Source organism: Halichoerus grypus, chromosome 8 (assembly GCF_964656455.1).
Source record: "Halichoerus grypus chromosome 8, mHalGry1.hap1.1, whole genome shotgun sequence".
Lineage (NCBI taxonomy): Eukaryota > Metazoa > Chordata > Mammalia > Carnivora > Phocidae > Halichoerus > Halichoerus grypus.
Window position 1 is genome coordinate 90,680,402 of NC_135719.1, and position 23,491 is coordinate 90,703,892.

Sequence of the window (23,491 nt, forward strand, 5' to 3'; positions counted from 1 at the left end):
CAAGTTCAAACGAAAAAGAAAAAAATGACAGAATGCAGAGAATATTCCTTATGTAAATCCTGAATTCGAGAATGCCAAAAACCAATGGAAAATGACAGTGCCAGCTGACTTAGGACTTAGGACGAGGCCCTCAAGGACGCTTCCACTTGCTAAGGCTTCCCATTTCAGTCTTTGTCTCACTCACTATTGGCCAATGTAGACCCCACTTCTGCCACTCACTCGGTGAGTGTATGAGGCTTGGAGGAGTCAATTCTGCCCTCTGGGTTGCAGGATTCTCACCTATCAGGTGAGAGGCACAGGATTGACAGATTCTCCAGATACCATCTCCCATGGTTCAGTGCAGACTATACATCCCACTGCCTTTTCCCATTCATACTCTGGTCTAAGCCAGAGCCACTGGATGTGTAACTCTAAGGATTCTGTAGAAGGAGGTGCATCTGGTCTTTGGGTGCTTTTCTTGAAGTAAGACACATACACTGTGCATAAAACATGCCACCACCACCCAGGCAGGAGTCCTTCTGCACTTTCTCCTTACGGGGCAGGCAGGACTGCGAGCTCTGTAATGTGATCACGTGACCCGGGTACCCCAAGAGTTAGCTATCTTGTGAACCAAAATACTGTGGCTCCGTTTTACTCAAAATCTAGTCCAGCCTGTTCATAAGCAAATCCTCTCCCATATAAAATTACCTAGAGTTTAGTTAAGTTGCCCCAATTTTTTTTAGTTCATAATTATTTTTATTTGTTCTTTAACACTAATGATAATAATAGACAGTACACTGTTCATCGAACCTCGTGTACCTTTTGCAATACATTTCCATTTGATGAACCTTGATACTTGGTTAGGAAATGTGTGATCTCATAAGAGCAGGTTTCCTCAGGAAAAACCACTCTCGAAAACAAGTGAGAAGTTTTTGTCTCTAATTCCTGTTTTAGACATGTTATAAACATGCAAATTTATTTCCCAGTTGATTCAATCTGCCACCTCTAAATCTTTAGGGAGAATTACAGAAATGGAGATAAAATCTTGGTAATTTATTCAATTTTATCACTTCTACTGATCCCATAAAAAGACTCCATCTGTCAAATTAGCTTTTCTTAAAAAAAAAAAAAAAACACAAAAAACCTTTTATAATTTTCTTTATATGGGAATGTTGAAAACGAGTAGTTTAAGTATCTGTGTCATGAAAACTATTGACGTTCCAATAAAATCTGTTCTTTCTAAATTATCTGTTCCTTATCCTCTTTTGAGAGGAAACTTCAGCTTCTATCATTTGTTTATAATTTGCTTGTGCAGCTTGGGATTTATTGCTTTGGGTGAATATATTATGGCATGTTTGGGAAGTGTAGAATAAAATATTCTTATGTTAACACATTCTGTGATTTGGATTCCAGTCTATAATCAGTACATCTTTCTTTTAAAATTTCTGCTGCCTTCGTTTTATGGAAAGCACAAATAGTAAGCATAAAGAGACGAGAAACCTAGCTGAATCCCATCTTTTATCATATATTTTAAACCTTGTTTCTGTACTCACAGGCTGCATGAATGCCAATGCACCTGAGTGGCTGAGCTCCATTTGAGAAACACCCCCCCTTCCCCCCCCACCACCATGAATTTGCTGGTGTCTAATCTTAATTGGGCCCTCCTTGCACTAATCTTTGGTTAGCTCTCCCATTCTCTCAGTGACTATGCCAAAGCTTCACTTTTCTCTCGAAGGGCCCACCATCTATTGTGAGACAAAATACAGAATGCCCAGTTAAATTTGAATTTCAGATAAGCAATGAGTAATTTTTAGTGTAACTATGTCCCGTGCCACATTTAATATGTCCTATATTTTTATTTGCTGAAATCTGGCAACCCTGTCTCTAACATCTCTTCCTCTCATAGCCACCTTTGTCTCCTGGTAAAATCTAAAGTCATTAGCAGGAACTCACTCAATTTCCTGCCATCTCTTCTTCAAATTCCCCTACCTTAACACACACATTTACCTGTTTCTCTCCCACTCCAGCCACTAGCCTGTTCAAGACCAGCCTCCACAGTGAGCTCCTGACCACTCCTGTGTGAGGTGTCCTAACACAAAAAAGTACAGAGCCTGAGGCTATGTGGCAATATGAATGCCTCCTACAGAGCCCAGCACTAGATGCACATGTTTAGTGGAGGAAAAGCAGGTTTGAAATGTATGGAGCCAGAAGCTAGTCTATGGAAAACTTCCAAATTTTACAGCTCAAAGAGGAAAGAAGCCTGATAGTTTTCCCAGATTTGACAACAATCTTAAATATTTACACAACATCATCAATAATTGTTGTGATGCTCAAAGAAAACTTTCTAAACTATCAATTTTTAAAAGTTTGAACAACCATGCTAGAGGAAAGAGAAAATTACCTATTTACTCTACAAAAAGTGATATTGCAAAATCATTATCATATGAATCAGTGATTAAAACTATGAATTCAAAAATTTAGGGGAAAAGGAGTTAATTTTTTTAAAATTATGTGACTTTCTAGATTTTTGTGATGTTGAGGTATTTGTCAGCTTTTAAAAATGTGTAATTATTGTCATTTCTCTCTTCATTCCAAATAAATATTTTTGTACCTTATTTTGTATTTATAATTTTGTATTCTTTTTCTTAAAATGGCCTCCGCTATTGTGTGAGCTTCAGGGTCCCATTCAAACCTGGATTCATCCCCGTGTGGAGAAATGCCAGCACAGAAAGCAGGTGGAAAGAGAAGCAGGCAAAGGATCTAGAAAATCCCTTGAGAGAAACAAGCAGTGAACTTGATAAATTCCAGAAATGAAAAGCAAATGCCTTTGGCAGCTCTTGACACATTCCTGGAGTTCTCTTCACTGACAAGTCAGGTTTATTTTGGGAGAAATGGTTCCCTTTCCTTTGCTCAGCCCTCAAGTCAGATTCCTCGGGATTCTGTGCGTGTCCTTCCGTCCTTACTCCGCACAATGAAGAATTAACTACACCATCTCATCGATTCCCAAGTTTATAATCAACACCTATAATCTAATGGTGTTTGACTGTCTGTGGGACTCACCTCTCTCAAGCTTCATACTCAGAGGGAACGCCTCGGAGCATTTTCCCGACTCGCGGCGACCACCCCAGCGGCTGAGCCTCCCGGGCAGCCGTCTTGTGGGATGCGCTCTGGCCTCCAGGCCACGGTTGGTTGAGGAAGGAAGGGGCAGTCATCTGATCCAGGCCAGAGTTCCTTTTTCTCTACACTTGGAATTGGGAGAGAGAGGGCAAAAGATCAACGGACTTTCCTTCTCCAGAGAGCTAGACCTGGAAAAGGTAAGTGAGGCTGGGTTGTGGGGCAAGCCCTTCCCGCAGCAGAGACCCAGGAGAGGCCAGGGCACAAGCAGAGAGAAGGAGCCGGGGCGTGCAGAGGAGCAGCGCTGCCTCCTGGCCGCAGCGGCTACCCAGCTTTCCAGGTCCCCGTGTCAGGACCTCCCCAGGATCCCACCGACAAGGCACCTCTGCATTCCCATATTTCTCATTTTAGCCTAAGTTAGCATGAGCTGATTTCTGATATTTGGACCCAGAAAGGTACGTCTAACTAATAGAGCCACCAGGTCATGCACAAACTCAGACTAATCAACCCCAAAGCATTAGCAGAGAAAATTCTCTCTCCAGAGGAAATCCTGCCATTAGATTTGAGGGCAGCGGAGAACTTTTTTTCTAGGTAGAATTTTTGGAGCTCACTTCAATTTAATTACAGAAAACTTTATTGTTAAATATCATCAGCTTCATTACAGTCATTTGGATCACAGTCCAGCTGTTCTTTATGGATACATAACTTCATATAAATTGGATTTCCCTGTAGGATATGGAGATTATTCCAACTTTTCCTAGAGTGATAACTGAGCTGCAAATTGATAAAAAATTATCCTTATGAGGTTTACCAATAATAATGACAGGAAATATTTCCTTACATGGCATATTACACTGGAGTGTATGCAAATAAAGCCTGTTATTTAAATTTTTAAAGAGCTGCCTTTATCTCATGATACAACAACATAGTATTGATTTGATAACTATCATTTTCTTTTTTTTTAAGATTTTATTTTTTTATTATTTGAGGGAGAGTGAGAGAGAGAGAGCATGAGAGGGTGGAGGGTCAGAGGGAGAAGCAGACTCCCTGCTGAGCAGGGAGCCCGATGCGGGACTCGATCCCAGGACTCCAGGATCATGACCTGAGCCCAAGGCAGTCGCTTAACTGACTGAGCCACCCAGGTGCCCCTGATAACTATCATTTTCTAAAAATGACTTTACAATTGTGTCTTAAAGAACTTAAGAAAGTGAAGAAAAATAGATTCCCATAGGGGTAAAATGTGTGGTAGAGTAGTTAATTTCAAAAGTTTTCAGCAAAGGGAAACTTCAGAAAATCTCTTTTTACCAGCTATGTGCTAGAATCCTTATTGCAGCATGATCTAAAAACTGGAAACAACCTAAATGTCCAACAATAGGATGTTGGTTAAGTAAGCCACAGAAATCTCTGTAGCTATTAAAAATGATGAGGCTTATAATCGTTGATGTGGAAATATATTCACTGGGGAAAAAACAGGTTCTAAAGTGGCAGGCTTCAATCCAATTTTTATAAAATAAGTCAGCAAATAAATAATACTGTATGAATCTGGAGTTTCCAATGATGTATGCCAAAATGTAAATGGCAGTGCTTTTCTCTGGGTGATGGAAATTTGGGTGAATTATTTGAATTTCTAGGTTTTTGTAAGAACTGCCTTTTTAAAACAATGTACACATATTACCTTCATCATTAGAACCAACAGTAATATTATTTTCATTTTTTAAAATCTCAACTTGAAGGGTAGAGTCCAAGAGTTTTGATGTAGAAGGAACAGTAAAAGCTTCCCTCATCCAACTCAGCCACTCCCACCCTCTTACTGCCAGTGCTGGAACCCCTTCTGGAAGATTCTGACAGACCATCACCTCATTAATGAATGAGTGGGAAACTCACTACTTTCCAAGTATAACAAGATAATTCTGATGACAGCGGAATTCCATTTGGGATGGGAATAGAGTTTGGAGAAATACAGAATACTGGGGGGCAGTAGGGTGCGGTGAGCCCCTAAGACCATGGGGTATACCCATGATCAAGTGCTCTGTATGAGACAAGGGGAATCATTTGTGTTCTTCCTGAAGGGAATGGGAGAGAGCTTTGCAGAGAAAGATGAGGAGAGAGGGCATTTCACAAGCTAGAGAGAGGCTGGGACCACTGCTGCCATCTTTGAGAGAGGCCGGCGGGAGGTCTTTCTACCTAGTGCACCATGAGACTGTTAACTTGGTTTGTTTGGGGTTTTTTTTCCCTGTGATGTTAACAGCTCCTTGCCTCTTCTGCTTTGCTTCCTCCCACTCTAATTGTTTTTAGTGAAAATCACAGTCATGGGTGACTTTAAATCTCAACTGACATGCTGAGAAACAGCACCCAGAGTCGGCATTAACCGCAAGACCAGAACTTGCCAAACTCTCGGTCACAGCTCTGGACCCTCACCTGGTGGAAACTAGGGAGGAGGGTCCATCTTGCTAGGGTTCCACAGGCCCAGGCCCCAGTGGGACAGCCTCTCTCACTGTTCCAGCTCTGCTCAGAGCAGTCCCCAATCTGCAACTGACTCCGTGCCTTTGGTTCTGCTCTGTAACAACTCAGTCCGTTTCATCCCCGTTCCGAGTGAAAGATAAAGGAAAGATGATGCCCTTGAAATATTAAACCAGAGTAATTTTCATTCCCCATAAGTGGTGTTGTCCTATGACCCCTCACTCGTTGAATCAATGGGTTTGACTACTTCAGGGAAAGGCTGCATACTTAAGTAGAACAAAGTCATTACTCAGCTTAGAGTGTCAGACTAAATTTCTTCAGTTCACAGCAAGATAATTCCAGGCTTTGTTAAGAGAAAAAAAAGGGTTTTGCCTAAATTCAAAAAGTTTTCTTTTCAACACTTAAAGAGCAAAGCTCAGGGGTCTGAGCTCAGACTTCACTAGAATGCTTTGGTCTTCACCCTGCTGTGTGTGTCCCTCTGGGAGTGCATGAAGATTTGCTAAGGGATGCGTGGTCACTGGGGATTTTAAGGGAACGGTTTTCAAAATAATCAACTTCCATGTGTATTCTTTCCTAAAATTAACCTACTTTTAGAATTTGCAGATTACCCTGCTTTTTCAAAGTAGTCTCCTCCTTTGCAAAGGAAAAGCATACCTCTCATTGTCCAGAATCCTACAATAGTACATTGCCCAAGGGTACAAAAACCCCTGGGTCAACAAATGACTGGACAGTTGGAGAATGCATGCCCCTGAGGGAGGGTTCTTTGGGAGCAGCTCCAGGTGAGCTCCCAGGAAAATACTGAGGGCCATGGGGCCTCAACTCATCCAGGCTGCTGCGTCATCCACGGCTAAGTGCCTCATCTATTTACCTTTTTTCCTTGAATTAGAATTCAGAAGTGATATGGTTGTCATGAGGACTTATATTGAAACATTGACTTTGAGAAACATTGAGAAATAAAATCCAGACTTGTCCAGACAGAAAGTATGGTTGCTTTGGCTGACGGGCTAGATAAGAAAAATTGACTCTGCCAGTTAGGTTCTGCATGGTTATTTTCCATACATTGAAGGACCAAAATCAAATGTTCTAAGGTTTTAACAAAAATCTATTTAGAGCATATATATATGATATAAAATACACAGAGGTAACATCTTTTGCAACTATTAAGCATGAGATAAAAATTTTCAGATGTCAACCTAAAAGTGTGGAAGCTTTCAGAATTCTTATAGAGGGTACGAGAGGAAAGTCTGCTACAAAACAGTGTAGAGGAGCACCTGGGTGGCTCAGTCGGTTAAGCATCTGCCTTCAGCTCAGGTCATGATCCTGGAGTCCCGGGAACAAGCCCCACATCAGGCTCTCTGCTCAATGGGGAGTCTGCTTCTCCCTCTCCCTCTGCTCCTCCCTCTGCTTGTGCTCTCTCACTGTCAAATAAATAAATAAAATATTTAAAATAAACAAACAGTATAGAGAGGCAGGGTAAGGTGGAAACCCATTTTTGGTTAGACATGAAGGGAAGTGAGGTGAAGGGCAAGAGGTCTTATGTGAATGTGGGAGCTCCCACCCTGGGACAAACCTAAAAATCCAGGAGCCAGTGGGGAGTGGGGAATACTTGGAATGAACAGAAAAATTTGAGAGAATCCAGAGCACAAGGACTTGTTTCTTCCCCTTCAAGACATAGTAGCTGAGGAAAACCTCAAGCATCTTAGCTCAAGACATGAAGTAACCCCAGGGCAGTGGACATGGTGGTAAAGTATCCTTGAGTAGAGAAAGCACTGAGAGACCACCAGGCCTGGCTGCCTATGGCAGTCACGTGAGGTTGAAGAAATTCCCAAGGCCCTACAAGACCCACTGAGGGATGCGCAAGGTGACTAGGAGTTTGGAATGGCCGGATCTTTAGAGGAAGGTGGCTGAACTCCCCATGTACAATCCTATTCCCTCCCCCCTTCTCCTTGCTGTGCCCTGGTATCATCCAGGAAGAAGAAAGGAGGTTGGACGAAGGAGGAAACCTGAAGGAGGCAGTTTTAAACCAGCTGTAGGACTCCTAACCCTGCGTCTGTGAATCATCAAATAATTTACACAGGTAACCGCTTTTTCATTAGAGTAATATATACAGTCATTGAGTTTTATTTTGTTGTTTTTTTCTCTATTTTCTACTTTTTTTTCTCCAAGTTTTTATCTAAATTCAAGTTAGTTAACATATAGTGTAGTATTGGTTTCAGGAGTAGAATTTAGTGATTCATCACTTACATATAACACCCAGTGCTCATTACATCAAGTGCTCTTCTTAATGCCCATCACCCATTTAGCCCTTCCCCCCACCCACCTCCCCTCCAACCACCCTCAGTTTGTTCTCTGTAGTTAAGAGTCTCTCATGGTTTGCCTCCCTCTTTGTTTTTATCTTATTTTATTTCTCCTCTTCCCTAATGTTCATCTGTTTTGTTTCTTAAATTCCACATATGAGTGAAATCATACGGTATTTGTCTTTCTCTGACTGACTTACTTCACTTAGTATAATACACTCCACATAATACACCCCACATAATACATACACATAGTTGCAAATGGCAAGATTTCCTTCTTTTTGATGGCTGTATAGTCATTGAGTTTTAGAGCTTGAAGGAACTTGAGAGATTATCAGCCCTTTTGCTCTCATTTGACAAATATGGAAACTAAAGCCCAGAGCGATCATGTGAGTTGGCCTATGTTTGAGAGCTGGTGGTGACTCCCACTAGCTCAACTAAAGACTGAGTCTTTGGTAGTCCTTTATGGCACCAGCCTTCTAATGCTTTTTAGAACATAAATTCTTCCCACTCAGTTTGGATGCTCTGCAATGTGCTCAGAATACCTCCAGTTTGGCTGAGCTGCTGATTCCTCCAGAGTAGCCAAGAACACTTGACATCTTCTACTGCTTTAATGGTACATGAAGAGAACAATAGTGAAACAAGCTTCGTGAACACTGGTATTAGGCATCATGAAAGCACTTTGCGGGAGGGCCGCCCAACTGAAGCTTCAGCAATTTTTGGAGATGTTCTATATTGTGTTGTGCAATATTATGGCCACTGCCTGTTGAAGCTTTTGAGCACTAGAAGTGAAACTAGTATGACTGAGAAACTGAATTTTAGATTTTACTCAGTTTTAATTAATTGTAACTTACATATGCATAATCACATGTGGCAACTGTACTGGACAGTGTAGATTTAGAGTATTCATAAAAATGAGGTTCCTCTTCTTTTTCATCACAACGATCAGGAAATTGGTTGAAACCAATAATTTCTGGCCTACATACCAATGTGTTCCTCAGATCTTTTATCTCCCCATTCTTGAGGAGACAGAATTTTATATTGTGCCAGAACAACAGTCATTCTCTGGAAGATCAAACATGTTCCTTTGAAGGCCAAAGGCTGAGCATAAATCTTAGTCACTAGACCAAGATTTATTGGTGTTATTTAATTTTTTATTGACTTTTACTGTGCATGTGATTTTCAAAATTAAATTCAGTTTTAATAGCGTTAACTTCTAATTAATGTTTTCCTAATTCCCCTACATTTTCAGATGATATTTGGTCTCTAGTACTACTGTATCCATTACCTATCGCTGCATAAAAATCATCCCAAAACTTTGTGGCTTAGAACACCAACATCTTCACTGTCACAAGTTTCTGGGGGTCTGGAACCAGGGCACGGCTTAGCTGGATTCCTTGGCTCAGAGTCTCTCAAGAGGCTGCACTCAAGTGTCAGCAGAAACTGTAGTCATCTCCAAGCTCGACCAGGGGAAGATGTACTTGCAAGCTCCCTCCTATGGCTGTTGGCAGGCCTTCGGTCCTGGCTGACTCTTGACGGGAGGCATCAATTCCTTGCCATGCAGCCCTCTGAAGAGTGCTACTCACAACATGGCCTCTGGCTGGTGGCTGCTCTCTGTTCCTTGCCACATGGGCCTCTACACAGAGCAGATCACAACATGGCATCCTGCTTCATCAGAGAGAAGGCAAGAAAAGCCTGAGACAGAATGGGAGCAAAGGGCCTGCTCTTTTGTAATCTAATCTCAGAAGTGACATCCCGTCACCTTTGCTGTATCTTGTTAGAAGCAAGGCATTAGATACAGCCTGCACTCCAGGTGAAGGGATTAGACAAGGGGGTGCACATCAGAAGGCAGGGATCATCAAGAATAATGTGAGAAGCTGATCTCCACAACTACTTTAAAGAAGGCTCTTTTCCTTGCTGGTCTAGTCAATCTTGGATCTTAGCTTCAGGGTCAGCTCTACCTGGAGCCACACCCAGAATGTGGGTGTGTCCAATGTCACCCACCCGAAATCCAAGACTCCTAAGTTCCTGATCAGTCCTCTGTTTTCTTTCATGCGTGTCTAGTTAGGACTCTAGCACAGGTACATGGAGCCCCACAGTGCCAAGCAGAAGAATTTTGACTTTAAAACACAGGCTCTAAGGTTTCTAAACAGAAGAGTGCTATGACAGAAGTGATTTTTAAAGAAAGATTAGTGTGATGACTGTAAAGTGAGTTGGAGAGGGAAAGACTGGAAATTACATTAATTCCAATTTATTTACACTTAGCATATTTATGCTCTACGGTTTTGTAGTTTGTGATTGTAAAAACATCCCATGTGTTTTCATAAGTCCTAATAAAATGGTCTTTGAAAGAATTATTCGGGCCAAAAATATTTCAAGTAAAATGCTACATTGGAAAGTCTAAGACCAGGTTTTATGATACACAATATTTTCGCACGTGCACATTGAAATAAACTCTAAAAATGATCTCCAGTGAATTTCCAGAAATGATGTCTTCTACTAACATAGGAAGCTCCTGGGAGAGTCAGTACTTGAAAACCCTGAGAACATACTGTAGTCTATAAAATGTTTTAAAGTACTGTCCTTCTAAGCCTCTACCTCCAGCCATGACAACACATAAACTTGCATTTAAACAAGTAGGATGGTGTGGCTAAGTCTTCTACTTATCCAACAATATTCACCCTCGCCTTCTTCTTTTAAAATAAATTTTCTGAGGCTTAGCTGGGCACATTGCCTAGTCAAGACTACATTTCCCAGCCTCCCTTAGGGTTAGGTGCGACCATGAAGACAAAGTTCTGGCCAATGGGCTATGAGTGGAAGTGATGTAACTCCTGGTTGTGTCCTTAATGGGAAAGGTATGTGTTCCCCTTACTCCTTCTTCCCTTCTGACTGGTTGGTATGCAGATGTGATGACAGGAGTTGGGAGTAGTCAGAGGTGAAAGCTCCCATAACAGCCTGGACCATTTACCTATGGAAACTTCCATGACAGTTAAAAATTTCTTTTTTGCCTAAGTCACTGTGGTTTGGAGTGTCCATATTAGAGCAGTTTATACTATAACTTAACTATTATAATAACTATCCACCTTTCCTTTATCTTGGTTCTCTACCTAAAGAAATAACAGAAAAAAAAATTTTTTTTAAATAAATAACAGAGGACACCTGGGTGGCTCAGTCGGTTAAGCGTCTGCCTTCAGCTCAGGTCGTGATCCCAGAGTCCTGGGATCGGGTCCCACATCAGCCTCCCTGCTCAGCAGGAAGTCTGCTTCTCCCTCTCCTGCTCCCTCTGCTTGTGCTCTCTCTCTCTGACAAATAAATAAAAATATTTAAAATAATAATAATAATAATAAATAAATAAATAAATAAATAAATAAATAACAGACACCTAGACAAAAGTGACAAGGAAAAGGGATGTACTGGGCCATGTTAAATTCTTGCTGTCCTCTCCTACTCACCAGGGAAGCTACCAGGATCATAATGGTAGTAGCAAACTCCTAATTTTTCTTGCTATTTGACTTTACTCTGCCTATTTTTTAAAAATATTTATTTATATTTATTTATTTTAAAGAGAGAGAAAGAGTGCACAAGTGAGCTTGAGCCGGTGGGGGGTGGGGAGGGACAGAGGGAAAGGATCTCAAGCAGACTCCCAGGGAGTATAATGCAGAGCTCTAGCTCCGAGATCACGACCCTAGCCAAAATCAAGAGTTGGAAGCTCAACCAACTGAGCCACCCAGGCGCACCTACTCCCCCTCTTTTTAGCCAATAATTAAAAGAGCAGTAATATACATCATATAAGTTCAGACTTGCTAATGAAGCAAGGGTGACTTTAAGTTTCCCTTTCCCAGGTTTAACTAGGGTCAGGAACTAGAGATCTAGTCAGCTCAGTAACCACTGGCTCCCCAGGGCAAAACAAGGCCCAGTTGGTAGAATTTGCCAATTTCCATGGTGTAAATACTCCCACCATGGTCAATTGCAAGCTAGGAAGAGGAGAAGAAATGTTCACATTTGCACTTTGCAAGGTAATACCGGCTGGCTCCAGAACCCCGGGATCTCTCTATCTGTTGCCTCAGCCTGGGATTGCTTCCTGATTTCCTTATACTCTAGAGGAGGATGCTAAATTTCCATTGATGTGCAACAGGAATAGTAAAGACAGTGTGGGGTGTGGCTCTCATGATCTCGGAAGTGCATCTGGGGCCTGACCTTCATCTGATTTATGATGCTCCTGCAGTAACATTTCATCCTTTTGGTTCAAGTCAGTGGCTGGTCAACTTGACTGCACACTGGAAACACTGGGGAGTTTTAAAAACTATAAATGTCTGGGGTCCAGCCACAGAGATTCTGGTTCAACTGATCTGGTCTGGGAGTGTTAAAAGCAGATGATTTTAACTGTAGCCAAGGTTGAGAGCTGCTGGTTTAAAGTAGTAGACCTCTGGGGCATCTGGGTGGCTCAGCCAATTAAGCAGCCAACTGGTCAACTCTTGATTTCGGCTCAGGTCATGATCTCAGGGTCCTGGGATCAAGCCCTGCATCGGGCTCTGTGCTCACTGGGGAGTCTACTTGAGGATTCTCTCTCTCCCCCTCTGTCCCTCCCCCCCACTGGCTCTTCCTCTATCAAATAAATCTTTAAAAATAAAGTAGTAGACCTCTTATTTATGTGGCAGAGGGTTGGTATTATTATCTTTGCTTTTGGCATCAAGAGGAAAAGTCAACCTTACAAACCCTGGCAAAAAGGGAAGAAGTCAATGGCAAGGCCAGGACCGTTTCTTAGTGAAAGGGAAGCCTGAGGAGAAGGGGTCTGTGTTCTGCCTCCTCTGTGGGTCCTAGAAAGACCCTTAAATAGTACTTTTCTGAACCCTTAAGAAAACACTAGTGAGTCTTCCTTTTTAATTAGAAATTTTAGTAAGCATAGGAAATGCTGAAATCCTAGGAAGCTGTTATATATCATTTAATCATCCCTGTTACATTTTGAATTTTTATAAACTGGTATTTTCATTGTGAAATCTGGTTCAATTTCTTTCTGTCCATGTTCGAAGAAGATGTTAAATTTACTGCTATTCAAAAATCAAAAGACAACTAGGTTGTGCAGTTTTTGACCATTAAGTTAACCTCTGAAGTAAGTTGTGATTAGAATTTTACAAATTGGGGCGCCTGGCTGGCTCAGTCAGTTAGGCGTCTGCCTTCGGCTCAGGGCATGATCTCAGGATCCTGGGATGGAGCCCAAGGCCAGGCTTCACGCTGAGCAGGGAATCTGCTTGAGGATTCTCTCTCTGTCTCTCTGTCTCTCCCCCTGTTCACTCTCTCTCTCTCAAATAAATAGATAAATCTGTAAAAAGAAAAAAAATTTTTACAAATTGATAAAATTGCTAATTTACTAATGAATCATTTTCATGTGGTATTATTTCATACAATAATCCATACAAGTCTATATATAAATACACAGGCAATATAAGCAAGGCACTAAAGATCTGTTGAGCCCAGCACTTGGTCAGTAGAGGCGAGCATGAGATGGAGGAAGAACAGAGGAGCAGGATGCCCAGGTGCTCAGCTTGACACCGTTCAAGTCTGATGCAGTTTCCTGAGTCATAGAAATGAGGGCATAGAACAGGGTGACTTTGGCCTCTTCAACTTTAGTATTTTGATAAGGTATCCTGAGACTGAAATCCATCAGAGGTGTCAATGCACCATGTAGGTTCTTTCCCCTAGATTTGGCAGACATTGACGAACTCTGAGGATGAGTGTCTATTTCTAGTGGTTTCTTTTTCCCCCCTTGAGTTTATATTCTTTCTAAATCAGACATTGTAAATAAGTCTCATCTCCAGGTCCAGTCCATTTGACTAGTAGTGTTAGGAGTTACTTGGACAGATAGGTAGTTAGGACCAGGGTCCCCAACAAGGAAATATGGAGTCAGGACAGCTAAGACAATACAGCACTAACATCCTGTTTTCAGCTTAGACAGAACCACACTAGCATTCTGCTTTGCAGCCTTTGCAGAAATGACTTCTGCAGAACATCCTAAAATAAAACAATTAACGACAAAGCATTGGTTTTTTTTTTTTAAGATTTTATTTATTTATTAGAGAGAGGGAGAGAGAGAGAGCACAAACGGGGGAGGGGGGACAGAGGGAGAAGCAGACTCCCCGCTGAGCAGGGAGCCCGATGCGGGGCTCGATCCCAGGACCCTGGGATCACGACCTGAGCTGAAGGCAGATGCTTAACCGACTGAGCCACCCAGGCGCCCCAACCACAAAGCATTTGTCCCTATCACAAGCAAGGGGCAGTTAAGACATCAGCCCCCAGATGTCAGCCCAAAAAGACCATCAGCACATAAACATTAACCTAATAGGTAGACAAATGCATGACCAAAGCCCTGATTGGCATGACTCAGCACACCCTGGTTGCTTAAGATAGTTCTGCAAAGGAGCTCATAAAAAACCCTAACCTTAGAAACTCCAAAGCAACTCTCTTGGGTTCCCTCGCTCTTCGGGGGCTTTGTACTATCGCTCAATAACCTTGGCTTTGCTGCCCACCACTCTTCATCTGGTCTACCTCTTCATTCTTCAAAGCAGCGTGACCAAGAACAGCACGCACTAAAGGCAGAGAAGTCCTGCAGCAAGAGCAGTCTCCCACAGCACCGTGGTGAGAAGGTTTCTGAAGCCACGTGCACACTTGGTGGGAGTTAAGAGTGCCATGAGAAATGGGGATCGTCTTGGGTCCGAAATGGGGGAAACAGCAATACAGGCCTGCCACGTGCCATCCGTGTTCCCAATCTTTCCATTGAGACCAGTGTTTTCTTCACTTCCCATTAGGTACTTCTGAAGGGAAATGAATTTGGGGACTCTGTATTCTACCGTCTTCCACTAGGAAAATTTAGCCCATTATCAAAGTCGAAATGGATCTGAAGGTAAATCAACCAAAGCATTTGGCTACTTCCTGAGTCTTTGACAAGCAGCTTCAATTTGGTTAAAATCTTTATAATGATCAAACAACCAGTAGTAGATTCATTTAAACAACTCATTTACTTAAAGAAAAAAAAAAAAACCTTGTTATTTTGTTTTGGCTAAAACAAACAAACAAACAAACAAAAACCCTGCTTTTTGATTCTTTGGCTTTTAAGCTAGTCCCATTAGACACAGTCTAAAAGATAACAGAAATCGTGACCTTCCTTCTCTCCGATCTCCTTAGGCCCAGGGGGCAGCAGCTTTCTATGCAGCCCGTGTGTCACCACAGCATGATCTGAACAGTAATTAACTACTTTAGAAGTTAATCCAGCATATACTTTGAAGCAGAAGCAATTCCATTCCTAATAGTTGCTTGGCAGATTGATTCTTACTTCTGACTCTTGAAACTGTATGTAGTAATTGCCCCAGAATTTAAAAATCATCTGGGAAATTCCTTCTTCCACATCTAGGGTACAAACAGCTAATGACTTTGACATTTCGTTGTGTGTGTGTGTGTGTGTGTGTGTGTGTGTGTGTGTGTGTGTGTGTGTGTTGTGGAGGAAAGGGTTGTGCTGCTTTCTGAACAGTGTCTTGAAAATCATGATATGATAAAGTTGTCTCTTCTCACTGTAAAGACCTGAACAACCCTGATTTAACCAGACTGTAAAACTGGGTTTCGAAACTAGTAAATGGATAACGTGTAGAGAGAAATCTTTATAAGGTAGGTCTTCTCGGAGTGGATGCTCTTGCCCTTGGATACTCTGGTGACAGAGTTGCCTGCTCTCATGTTGGTTTGGGTGGTGCTGTTACGGTTTGTAAACCAGCATTGTGACTGGTCTTCAGAGCAACAACTCAGTCAGTTTGTAAATTAACCACTCACTTTCTTGATCGAAAGATCTTACTTTAACACTGTTCTCGCATGCCTTCATTTTATGCCTATGGCAATTTGATCATTAGGCTATGTTCTGCACGCTACCCTCCCTAAACTTGCTAAATTCCTTGTGACTGGGGGAGTGGGTCAGACCCTCTTCCAATTTCCAATTTCCAATTGCTTCTGTCTTCTCCAACTTTATAGTCTCATGCAGCACTTGACATACAAGAAAGACCTCACTGAGTAGTATATGAATTCACTATCATGATGGTTGTGCTTAGTTTATATTAGTTACTCTGTCCCTCTTCAAAAACCAGATGTGGGATAAAACTGAAGATGGTTCAGTTGGGGTTTTCAGCTATTATCAGTTATCTATCAATCAATATAAATCCTTGAACTGTCAAGTAGACTTCAATATCTTAATGGTTTGAAATACTAAAAGTAATTGAACTAATAAACCAGAGATAAATCTCCAGTTTGAGGGTAATTAAAGGAATCCATAAAAAAAATTTACTTATGGTAAAAAGAAAACAGAAAACTTAGGCCTTGCTCTCAAGTTGGTTGCAATGAGACCATGGGTACAATGTGAGGCATTTGATTACTGAGTCCTAATGGCTCTCTTTAAGTTATGGGGGGCATGATCCCTGAGGATTGGTTAATGAATAAAGGCTTCAGAGACGAGGTAAACTGAGTCAAGTATTAAAGGAGAACAAGGTTTGGAAAGGCAGAGGGAGAAGAGCAGGCATTCCAAGTGAGGCGCTGACAAGGGCACATGCATGGAGAGAAAAACCAGTGTGGTCGATGAGGTGGTCAGCCTGTCTACAAGAGGGATCTGGAATACCGGGGCAATTATGGAAATTTGATGGGTAGGGGTCCAAGTACTGTGGGGCTTTAACGCTACACTGAGAGGCTTGTGGTTCATGTAATAGAAAATAAGGGGCCACGGAGGGATTTTGACCTAGGGAGTGATGTTATAAAATGGTGTTTTCAGACTCTATTTCTGGCAGTGATACAGAGGATGAAGGAAGACTAGGAGCAAGGCAGCTGAATCGGCCTAGCAGTAAGGGAAAACAGGACACTCTGACCATAGTGGAGGCCATGGGGGCAGAGGCAAGAGATAATTCAAAAGAAATTTCAACCAGTCTTGGTGTCTGGCTAGATGTGGGATAAGGATGGAGTAAGTCAAGAGTACATTTGAAGGTGGGTGAAGGTTGGGGTGGGGGTTTCAATGACAGAACCAGGGAAGCCAGAGGAGGAAGTGTCTTTGAATGCGTGAAATTTGAAATGACCCTGTAGGAGGCTGATCTGAGAAAGTAATGAAACTTTGTTTCAAAACCTGAGTCTAAGTCATTTAACTGCACTAACGAGGAGAGTAGTGCCTGACTCACATGGCTATGGAACTGATGAACTGTGGTAAGAATGTGAAAGTGTTCTGTAAAGTGCTAGCCAAATGTATGCCTTCAGCATTTTACTATGCGTGCATCTTCTCACCACGAGCATATGATGCTGAAGAGGATGTAGAGCTTTTTATTTTATTTTATTTTATTTTATTTTATTTTATTTTATTTTATTTTATTTTATTTTATTTTGACAGAGAGAGAGACAGCGAGAGAGGGAACACAAGCAGGGGGAGTGGGAGAGGGAGAAGCAGGCTTCCCGCCGAGCAGGGAGCCCGATGTGGGGCTCGATCCCAGGACCCCGGGATCATGACCTAAGCCGAAGGCAGACGCTTAACGACTGAGCCACCCAGGTGCCCCGGATGTAGAGCTTCTGCTCATAAATTTCACTCTGGTATGTTTTGCGATCTATCACTTATGGTGACAGGGAGACTGGCTGGGAGGGCTTTGCAGTGAAACAGATAAGAGATGATGAGGAGGATCTGGCCGAGGGTAGTGACAGTGCAGGTAGACCTCAGTAGACTCACACACTTTTCAGGAAGAAGAATTGATTGGATGTGGGACATGAATAAGAGGGAGGATCCTAGGATGACATCTAGGCTTTAGTAGGGGAAATTGATAGACTGTGGTTTAAATCACCGAGAAAGAAAAGACGGGAGGAGGAGCAAACTTGATCAGGGAGGAATACCATGAATTTAGTTTGCACACTGTGGTAGGCAGAATCCTGCCCCACCCAAAGAAGTCCACATCCCAATTCTCAGAACCTGTGCACATGTTTATGGAAAAGGGACTTTGCAGATGTGATTAAAGATTTTGAGATGAGATTATCCTCGACTGTCTGGATGGGCCCAGTGTCCTTCTGAGTGAAAGAGGCAAGGAGAGTAAGAGTCAGAGTGGAGGGATATGGGAAGGATGCGCCATTGCTGGCTTTAGAGATGGAGGGGGCTGCAAGCCCAGGAGTGTTGGTGGTCTCTACAGACTGCAAGAGGTAAGAAACGGATTCTCACCTGGAACTCCCCACATGGACACAGTCCTGCTAAAACCTTGATTTTAGCCAAGTGAAGCCTGTCTTGGACTCCTGACCTTCAGAACTGTAGAATAATACATTCTGTGGTTTTAAGCCACTAAGTTTGTAGAATTTTTTTACAGCAACAATGGGGAACTAATATAAACACATTTGAGGTATGTAGGAGTCATGCAAGCAGAGATCTAGGACAGTTTTATGTACAGGCCTGGGATGGAATCACAGATTTGTCTACAATTAGTCATTAGCACATGTCATACATATATATGTATGTATGTACATATATTTTATATATTTATATGTATATTATATATATATGTATATTTTAACATCTCTGAAATCAGGATGTGTCTTACAATTGAAAATATCTTATAATTGTTGTTGTCAGGCAACAGATGTGTTGTCTGTGCATGTCCAGGTGGCCAGACTAGACAAATGTCACCTCTGGACATTTCAGTCAACAAAACACAAAGACTATTTGAGAAAGATTTGTGAGTCCTGTTGTTGTCTGAAGACTTTTTTTTAAATAAGTTTTGGTAAGATCAAGAAAGGGCCAACCTCAAATTTTTCATTATGGGTGTTAATGACTTTGAAGAAATTCTTCGAGACATTACTAATTCTTTTAAGTAATGCCAATTTATCAATATACATGATAGGACAAGAGATAGCACTGTGATGGAAAAACAAACATAAAGACAAATATGAGTCAGAAAGTAGCTCTGAGAAGTTGGATTCTGAAAAATCTTAAATAATACCTTAATCAATATATTGTGCTTATATTTCCTTTTCATACATGTACAGAAGTCTTAAAGAACTTTTCAAAAGTTATGAAATGAAAATTTTAAGTGATAAGAAAGCATCATGTCAACCTAATTAACACACACTTTACTTCTGCCATTCACAAAAGAATGGTGAACCTTACAATTGAATGGACTCTTAAACTTGACAGTGTTTATAGCCAAAGAGATGGGTAAAATGATTCAGAAAATACAGTATAAAAAGAGAAGGTTCATGGAAAAAGTGTCAGAAATATTAGTATCAAATAATTTGACAATATGTATCTAGAGCCATACAAATATTTATACTCCTTAATCCCATTTTTTGGGTAATTCATCCCAAGGAAGTCATCTAAAAGAATAAAAAAAATAATTAGACAATGGAAGGTTACTTCCATGAGGAGCTGTCATGGATGACAAGATCAGAAGCTGGCCTATGACGCTGAGTCCCAGCCCTCTGACACCGGCAAGTACAGCACGCCTCATGCCAAATGAGAAACACAGTTCATAGTTATTCAGAATATAGTAGTAGGTTTGATGAGTCATGACTTGGGTACTGGTAATCTTTTCCCCTTTCCAAAAGGGTATATCGAGCATCTTGATTTCTCTGTATAATCTTACATCTATACTTACCAAGACATAGGAGAAAACTGGATCAGTTTGAGCCCATCCGATAGGGTGCCATGCTATTGGGCAGAGTCTCTTACAGAGCCACTTCATGGGCCTTTCTGATATCCAGCCTAAACACGTCTGCCTCTGGCCCAGGCACAGATCCCCAGCCCACTAGTACCCAGAGTGTGAAACCTTAGGAGGAAAAGAATTGTCTGTGGCTACTTTCTCAGAGGCAGGCTATGCCATGGCAGGCACTTAAAATTTCATGGACTATCTACAACTACACAATTTAGGAAGGGGGAAGGGCTATACTTTTTGTTACAGAAAAAAAGAAATCATCTAAATATCCAAAAATAGTGAAGTAGATTATTCCATTATTTTAGTACATTCACTCAATAGAATTTTATTCACCTTTTGGAGATGACAATTATGAATAAGAAGGATAACAAGGAACAACATGGAAAAAAGAGAAATACAATAATGAACATAATAACTAGTGAAGTTTCTTAAAAATATATATTTATATTGAAAATGATCACAGTTGTATAGGGAATGGGATTTATGAGTGACTATTTTCTCTATAATGTGAATTTTGTGGGGCATTATTGTTATTTTATAATCATAATAGAAGTAGGAGAAAACATGATTTGAACAACTGTAGCTTGTGAAATAAAGTCATCTATCCAACTTCATAAAAGATACATAATCTGGAGTTGCAAACTACTAAAATATGAAATAATTAATAGAAACTTTATGACAAGTGACCAATAAAGGTCTGATCTGAGTAAATAATGATTTAAAATGGACTTATAAAGCCCCAGAGCAGAATAACCCATTTACTTTCATGTTCTTTCATTAGAAGTAAGTTTGTTACCAATACAGTGGTTCTTGCAAAATCCAAAACAGAGGGGCACCTGGGTGGCTCAGTCCGTTAAGCATCTGCCTTCGGCTCAGGTCATGATCCCAGGGATCCTGGGATCAAGGCCCCGTGTCGGGCTCCCTGCTCAGCGGGGAGCCTGCTTCTCCCTCTCCTTTTGCCTGCCACTCCCCCTGCTTGTGCTCTCTCTGTCAAATAAAATCTTTAAAAAAATCCAAAATAGATTTTTATGTAACTCCGACTTAATAACATTCTTGACATCTTCAAAGATCTCAAAGGATTTTCACATATAATAAGTTTTTCTACCCTAACAACAGGGTAGTAATGATCAGTCCCATTTTGTGGTGGAAGAACCGGTAAAGACCTGTCCAAGATAACCATTGCCCAAATATTCAAGTGAAAAATATAGTTAGCCTTTTGACTGCTCATTTGATAACAACAACTGCCCAGCATTCTGTACTCATGGAGCATTGCTAAATAGTAATTTTCCAGCTACATGAAACTCATGTCTTTAGATATCAAGGACCCCCACTCCTACATTGAGAATTCTTCTCTTCATCAATGCATCAAAATTTTCTTTACCTTCTTTAACATATATTGAACATAATTTAGCCTTTCAAAATGGAGGGTTCTAGTTATTAAAATGAATTATCAACAATTATATACTAACTTCTTTACAGTGATGACTTCTTAGATTATTTAAATTTATGATAATTTTTATGGGAAAATGGCCCCAAATATATTTTTACCTTTTGCATTCCTGAATAATTATTCCTGAATATATATAAGTGTATACACACATAGATACATGCACACACACGTGCATGCACACACACACACATACACACACACATATACACACACACACATACAGATTCCATCCTGGCAAGCCTGCCTACTTTCTTACTGCCCCTTCTTTTTTTTTTTTAAGATTTTATTTATTTATTTATTTGAGAGAGAGTGAGCTAGCAGGAGAAGAGCAGAGGGAGAGAGACAAGCAGACTCTCCACTGAGTGCAGAGCCTGATGCAGGGGGCCAACACAGAGCCCATGAAGGGCGATCCCATGACCCTAAGATCATGACCTGAGCCGAAATCAAGAGTCTGATGCTCACTCAACGGACTGAGCCACCCTTACTGGGAAGGCGCTCCCTTACTGCCCCTTCTTAATTTCTACTTCTAATTTGCCTTGGACATAAAAACTAGTAAGCAAGTTTCTTAAAAATGTGTGTAGAACAAGAGTTTAAAAGTTTGATTTGGGTACTTTTATATATGTAACATTATAAGCATTGGTATGCAGTTATTTAGAGGCCCTTTTATAGAGAGATGAGATTGTTGGAAAAAGAAACCCCAATTAAGGGCAGGTTGAGAAATAGCCATGTGCCAGAGACCTTGTGTTTTATGCCTCACTCCTTGACTTCTAGAAAATTCCCCCCATTTTATCTGGAAGTACCCCCCCATCTATGTGGTTATAATGGGAAAAGCCATGATTGGGCGCTATGACCCCCTCTCCCCATTGGGTCATAAATGTCTGGCACAGGAGTAGGCACATGATTGAAGACTGGCCATTCATCTTCTTCTCTGGAGATGTGAAATCAGAAGGAAAGGAGGGAGAAAGATCAGTCTCTAAGTGGCCACACGCATCAAATGAAAATTCTGAGAACTGGTAAAGGTCCTAATCTCCATCCCATGAACACAAAGGCAGAGAAGGCAGTAAGAAAGGATGGAGCAGATGCAGAGAGGAAAGAACAGTAGGAGAGGCAGGACAGCTTCTAGGAGCCTGGTTCTAGTGCCTTCCTGAGGCCCAGCTAAATCTTTGTCCTTGAGTTCCATGTATCCCCATGGTAGGGGGGGGGGGGGCTTTCAAAATGCTTAACAGTGAGGGCGCCTGGTTGGGTATCTGCCTTCGGCTCAGGTCATGATCCCAGGTTCCTGGGATCGAGCCCCCTGTCGGCCTCCTTGCTCAGCGGGGGAACCTCTCCCTCCGCCACTCCCCCTGCTTGTGCGTTCTCTCTCTCTGTCAAATAAATAAATAAATAAATAAAATCTTAAAAAAAAAAACTTAACAGTGGCACAAGAGAAAAAAAACAGGTCAGGGTCAGATGGCTGCTACACAGTCCTGGAAGTCTGCTGCCCTTCTAGGCATTACCCCTTTTGTGATAGAGCACAGAATCCTGAGAAATCCCCAGAAGATAAGCTGGCCCGGCTGAGGCATGAGGAGGCCTTTGGGGCAACAGAGCACTTTATTTATTTTTTTAAAGGAAGGAAGAACCCCCCCTTTTTTAAAAAGATTTTTTTTTATTATTATTTGAGAGAGAGAGAACACAGGAGCAAGAGGGGGAGGGGCAGAGGCAGAGGCAGAGGGAGAAGCAGGCTCCCCACTGAGCAGGGAGCCCGATGTCAGACTCGATCCCAGGACCCTAGGATCAGACCTGAGCCGAAGGCAGACGCTTAACCAACTGAGCCACTTTTTATTTGGGTGTCTCAGGAACAGAGCTTTTTAAAATATAAATAACCAACATCACTGTATAAGTGCAACCAACTGACTTATCAGCCCTGTCTGTGTCCTTACAAAAAAATGTTGCTTTTTCACTTCAGCTAGTTTGAGTGATTTGTTATTCATAAGTGTAAATCTAAAAAATTATGATTGGTGCTGTGTCATGGTTTGCCATCTATTTTGCTGACTGAATTTGACGGTGGACGGCGACTTCATAAAGCCTTAGGGGCTGGAACAAACTTTGAGGTAATTTTGTCCAGTCTTCCACTCAAATTTACTTTTTATCCAAATAATGTATCACAAGGAAGAAAAAAAATCTGTGCCTCTTAATTTAATCAAAGTACAAGGAATAAACCCACTAATTAATTTTGTTCCTATTACAATGTAATACATGGTCATTGTAGAAAATTATTTTAAATCTAGATTTAAAAAAACCTCTTCTCCAATCATTAATTTAAAAAATCACTGTTAACACTCTTATTTGTATATATCCTTATTTTATGCATTTATAGAATTCCTAGTTTTTTCAAGAATAGTTTTACATGGCAACCATCTCTTACTTAATATATTATACTCTTTCTTTCCACAAAACCCAGATTTTAAAAATCTCTTGTCCCGTATTTCATTTCTTGGTGTTTAGGCATTGGGGGAAGG

General features: G+C 41.2%; 1 long non-coding RNA gene across 1 annotated transcript in view; it reads right to left on the bottom strand.

The window, feature by feature from the left end:
• LOC118539044 (uncharacterized) overlaps positions 1 to 23,491 on the bottom strand; it is a 123,629-nt gene that overhangs the window by 4,506 nt on the left and 95,632 nt on the right. Inside the window, exons 5-6 of the long non-coding RNA XR_013440663.1 lie at positions 6,825 to 6,971; positions 3,040 to 3,223 (exon numbers count right to left, since the gene is read on the bottom strand). This is a non-coding gene — a long non-coding RNA (uncharacterized LOC118539044). The remainder of the gene's footprint in view (positions 1 to 3,039; positions 3,224 to 6,824; positions 6,972 to 23,491) is intronic.